Genomic DNA, 6,423 nt, shown 5'->3' on the forward strand with positions numbered 1-6,423 from the left:
ATTTGATTGATTTATGGTTACTAAAACTGGCGTCACTACGTCTAGGATATTGACGATGGCAGACATGAAAAGTTTGGTAAGGCTTTTAATGGGAGTGACTTAAAGACGAAAATAAAACTGAGTAACAAGTAGCCTAGACATAAGAACAGAATCCCAGGAAAAGTAAGTGAAATAAGATCTTAAACGCACACCCTCTGAAAACTGCTTTCTTCCTCAGTTTCTCCATTATTATTATTATTATTATTATTATTATTATTATTATTATTATTATTATTATTATTATTATTATTATTATTATTGTTGTTGTTGTTGTTGTTGTTGTTGTTGTTGTTGTTGTTGTTGTTGTTTCAGTAGATGAAACGTGTTCACATGAAACAAGAACACAGGGGCTACTGACTTGAAATTCAAGCCTCCAAAGAATGTTGGTTTCAGCCTCCTACCGCAGATCCCACACTGCACCAATAACCGATAAAAATACAGAGCCAGTGGTTTTTCGTCGCCCTGGGGGAGACGTGAACCCGCGACATCTGAATGGCATTCCACGATACTAACCACTATACCAGAAGACCAAATATATTACGAATCAGTAACATGAACAAGGAGAGTATTTTAATATCACGTTGCAGGAGGGAGGACGATTCGCGTAACACCATTTCACGCTGGAGTGCACAGTGTTTTTACAGTTTCTTACTAAGTGGAGATGTGTGTATTTTCTACTTAGGCCTACTCCATTGACTTTCGGCTTTCACTGTGGTCTACACCTGCTTGCATCAGACTACTACAGTTTGTTGCAAGTCTTATGAACACTCGCTTTTATTCCTACAAGGAATGGGTGTTAGCTCAACCAGCGTAACCCCCAATTCTATCCAGGAATGGAAAAGGAAAAAAGATATTTTTCGTGTCTTCACGTAGCATGCGTCACCAAACCAAGGATTGCCATTATGTCCTGCATGGTACCCGCCTTTCACTGGCGTCTTTTTAACAAGAATTTCAGCAACGAACCAGCGTCCAAGAACACTCGGTGCTAAGAGATGACTCTAGATGACATTCCAATCGCCTGTAGTGGATCTGAAATAGATGTTGTGGGAGAAAGATCTTTACGTTCAATTAAACTCTCTCTCTCTCTCTCTCTCTCTCTCTCTCTCTCTCTCTCTCTCTCTCTCTCTCTCTCTCTCTCTCTCTCTCTCTCTCTCTCTCTCTCTCCATGTACCTCCTTTCTCAAAACGGGGATTGATGGAAGTTCTATGTGTAAGATCGTAATCGTTGCATTGACAATCTCACTTTAATGGGCGTTACGTCTGTCCGTCCGTCTGTCATTCAATCACGGCCAAACAGCTGGTCCGATGGGCATGAAACTTGGCAGGGTTATAGTGGGAACTCCTAAGATGGTTTATAATGGGGTTTCATCCTACCTCATCCCCCTACTCCGAAGGGTGGGGGTGAGAAGGGATTCCCTGAAACGGAGCTGATTCTGCCCGTGAAACGGGGCTGTTTATGCCCGTAGACTTTGTTACTTTACGATTTTATCATACATAATTTCTGTATACATACGTTTGTTAATAATAATAATAATAATAATAATAATAATAATAATAATAATAATAATAATAATTAAAAATACTCATAGCATAATGAGTCTTGAAATAGAAAAACAAATCCACAGTTATGTAAATATACATTTGCATATTTAACAATGATACTGTACAGATAACTTTCTATAAGCTGTTCAGTTCCCCTTTTCAATCTCATTTACGCTAAGTCAGGAATGTTTACAACTTATGCGTGAGGGCAAAATCTTGCAAGCGTCCCGAGTAAGCTGGAGGTTGGATCATGCCTTGTTTATTTTATTTACATTTCATAGTCAAAACTTTTAGTTTCTATTAGAGATAGTTAGAGAGTTCTAGTCGTCTGAATATGACACTGGCCAGGTCACGGACCAATTTGAAGGTATTTCATTTTTTTTTTTTTTTTTAGCAATTTTATTTCTGGGTATCTTAGAGACCTGTAATTACTTCCATGGATTCTTTTCTACATTGTCTCATTTCCCTGAGAGTTATAGGTCAATTTAATGACCATGACAATTTTCCATCATTTTTCTCCAATTATTTTAAACTTGGCAGATTAAGTATTATTTCCTCCGAACATTTAACAAGGAATCAGAGGAAGTTATTTCTGGTGATAGAAATTCATTTCTGAATGTGGTTCGGATCCCACAATCAGCTGTAGGTCCCGTTGCTAAGTAACCAGTTGGTTCGTAGCCACGTAAAAGTATCTAATCCTTTAGGCCAGCCCTAGGAGAGATGTTAATCAGCTCAGTGGTCTGGTAAAACTAAGATATACCTAACTCCTCCGAACATTTAGCTTACTTTGACTTGTTTTTCAACGTCACAGATCAATATAATGCCTAGAATTTAATTTTTTTCTTGATCTCAGAATCTTTGATAGTTACAGGTTTGTGGTTATTAGTAGAATGTTTGTCCGGACGTATAATAATGTATTGAAGTTGGAATCAGGGTGGAATAGTATCACTTGGAACTTGGGGTATTCGGTTCCAAGTCTTAGTTTCTTATATATATATATATATATATATATATATATATATATATATATATATATATATTATATATATATATATATTACGTATCATTCAATTATTCCTCCAAAGCCATATATTCAGAAAGCACCTCTTATTTCCTTTTATTTTTGCAACCAACATTTATTTCAATCTACGACGTTTAAAAGCTTTTAATAAATCAAATAAGGGCAGTGATCCCTTAACAGCAAATCGATTATACAACACCGGTGTCGAATGGAACAGACACTGTATATCAATTAAAAGACATTTACAACAAGATTAAACTAGAGTACCAACTTTCCTATCGATGAGGAAGGCGATAAGAACCTTTCAAGAGGATCTGTTAACAAATGGTCTACTTGACACCCTGATATGAGGAAAGGCAGCGCAATCAGCGGTGACAGGTTACACTTACTTGTGAATTCAAACGAATGCTTTCATTTGTAAAATAGTTAGTTCACTCTTCAAAAGCGTGTTTCATCGTTTTAAGCAAAATTCTTTTCCTGTTCCCTCAGTATAATGATTGGCTCAACCTGTTTTTATACAAGATATTTGCATATGGCCCATTATTCAACTGTATGTTATCACAAACTAACAAGGGAAAAGTGCTGTAGGCTATTATCCAATTGTATGTCGTTACAAGCCAAAAGAAAAAAAAAAAAAAAAAACAGCTGAGAAGGAACCGTTGAGATATTGGATGTTCGTTTCATGACCAAAATACGATAAGCTCGAGGTATTACGTTGAATTATGAAACTATACCAGTGCTTTCCTCATGTATGAGACCACAACCTTTAGATAGAAATTTATAATATATGTATCTTGCAAACAACGAGGTACCTTGTATGGCTATATAGCCTGTAAATATGGCCTCATACCCCGCTTTGTTACAATTTAGGGTCCAAAAGACATGGAAAAAATATAAGAATTCATAGGACCTGAAGTACAAAGTGAAACTATAAAACTAGAATAAAACAAGGCGTGATCTGACCCCCAACTTACTTGGGCGCTTGTAAGATTTTCCCCTTACGCATAAGTTGTACACATTAGAATCCTAACTTTTAACGTAAACTAAAATGTGCCAAAATCTACGGTTAAATAAAACGTTGTTTCACTAACGAAAATTAAAATAAATACGCTATATTTATTTTATTAGAAATCATTTTCCTGTACTGTTTAACATGCCCATTATTTATTTTTTTACATTTTCATTCTAATGAATAAATCATAAATATCATATCCTTAAATTCCTGTATTTTTAACTCATTGCAAAACACATTTTTCTGATCTCTTTAGGCTCTTCCATAGACCTTTCCTACCCCCCAAAAAAGAGCAACGGCAACAACAACAACAGCAACAAACATAATAAAATGGCTGCAGTGGAGAAACGAACAAGTAAATTAATGTTTTATTTATTAATGTCCCGTTTATGTACACCCCACACTGTTATCACTAAAAGAAACAGGCTTAGCGGTTGAAAGCACTACGGCTGCTCTATGAGCAAGAGCCCGTGCCGGCATAAGGCCAGCTTAATCTTAAACAACAACAAACAGCGTTTGAAATGAAAATAAGTGAAACGTTATGAGGCAACTATGAATGACTGATCTTTATAGCTGTCTGTCATAAAGATTTTGATCATGCCGAAAAAGACCTTGCGGAACCCTGCGGGAAAAACCCAATTGAGAGACATTCCTTTAGGCTACTTCGGCACCGCCTCTTAAAATCAGTCAATTATTAAGGTTGGAAATACAGAAGAAAGTTGAAAATCCACCCACTGAAAGTGAAGGCCTGGATTCTAATATTTTTTCTTGCAACGAGAGTACTACACACATACACACACACACACACATATGTATATATATATATATATATTATATATATATATATATATATATATATATATATGAATAACTTGATCACGAAGTATATAAAACGTGATGCTATGTATAAATAAAGGTTTGTTTTGCCACAAAGGAAAAAATGAAAAAAGCGAGATAGCCAAGTACTTTCGGTCCTATTCGGACCCTTTACTGAGGCAAAGGGTCCGAATAGGGCCGAAAGTACTTGGCTATCTCGTTTTTTTCATTTTTTCCTTCGTGGCAAAAAAATTTATATATATAATATATATATATATATATATATATATATATATTATATATATATATGTGTGTGTGTGTGTGTGTGTGTGTGTGTGTGTGTGTGTCTGTGTGTGTGTATTCTTGCAAGACAAAATATACCCCTAACATAAACAAAGTGTCTCTTCTCGAACGCTGATATCCCCAGCTGAAAAGGATACGGAAGAACGTCGGTATGACGAAAACTGTCCTATATTTAGAACAGGTTCCATCGAGCTTATCGTGACGCCCTCATACCCGAAAGATAGATCAGGTTACCGTATTGCTATGGCTTCTGCAAAATGACTGCTGTGAAGTTATGTAACGGGAAAGTTTGCAGCTGTTTTGTTATGAAATGGGTTTCTTAAGAAAATGAATGTCTACATTTTATCTTTACATTGTCATTTATTGGCATTAGAGCAAAACGACCAGTTTCGCATAGAGCATAGGCCTATGTTTCGTATACTTAGGCGTGATGTTTAAAAGTACCAGACTGCAAGAAGCTTATTTATGAATCAAATATGTAGACCAATTATTCTGCACGTATCGCTAATCCTGCTTTCACTGGTGCAACAGTCACTAGATAGTAACGTGTCCAGTCTTTTCTAGAATATGAAAATATCTCCTCTGGATTTAGCTTCTTGTGGTAGGTTAATGCAATATCCCGCTGTCGGAAAAACTTACGTAAAGGTTTCAGAGGCATTTTTTATAAATAAAAAGTAATTAATTATTTTGCAACTTAAACGTTAATACTCAGTGTTGCATTTAGAAATAGATAAAACCTTTTGATTTTATTGGCAAATTTGTTCCATTTCCTCTGATTATTGATAGACGATAATGGTCTATATTATTCTTGGTTTTTTCTTCGATTTTCAGGTAATTTGTTTCTAATTTTTACCCTTTCCGTAAAAATGTTAAAAAATTTATAATTTGCGTGATAATCAACGCTTGGGATGCTGGTATTGATAGATAAAACACGCTGCAACCAAAAGATATTTTATAAAATAAGACATCGATTCTTTGTTTTCCTTAGGAACTTTGGTGATTTTTTTCTGAAGGAAAAGTGTCTGAAAACGAATAGTATCAAAATGTATGACGAAGATCTGAACTGCCAGGATTAACGGTGAAATGTAAATCATTCAAGAGAGTACAAGACATCTTCATTTGATTTGTAATGCTCTCATGGGAATGCATGGAGTCCGTTTACTACAACTGTTTCGAACATCAGTTTTTTTCTTTACTTCGTTTTTTAGAGCTTACGTTTGCAATCATTCCAGCGTATATTTGATAACAAAACCGTTTCCTTGTTCATCTGTGATTTACGAACGAATGGGATTAGCGTTTTAGCGAAACCCGGTAACCGTTAACTGATTAGTTTAGCACTCATTCGAAAAAAGTAACCAACGAGTTACTCTTCTAAGTAAATCCCATAATATCTTAAAAGCATAAAGGTCTCAGGGCCAATTTATGAATAAGAATTAATTTTTAATTACGTTGCAAGAGGCGATGTCAACTTCCGTGCCCCATAGGTGTTCGCTATCGCCGTTTTTCAAAACCCAATCAGCAAATGTTGTCCTTCCCTGGCGACGGAAATTAATGAATAAAGAGTATTGTTTTTTTTATGCAAGAGGTGATGATGCCGTCCTTGATGGCCAATAGGTGTTCGTTGTTGCCACTCCTAAAAGCCAATCAGCGACTGTTGTTGTTCCTCCTCCCCGGCTTCCTCTCAGCAGCAG

Source organism: Macrobrachium nipponense, chromosome 6 (assembly GCF_015104395.2).
Source record: "Macrobrachium nipponense isolate FS-2020 chromosome 6, ASM1510439v2, whole genome shotgun sequence".
In the NCBI taxonomy this organism is placed as follows: domain Eukaryota; kingdom Metazoa; phylum Arthropoda; class Malacostraca; order Decapoda; family Palaemonidae; genus Macrobrachium; species Macrobrachium nipponense.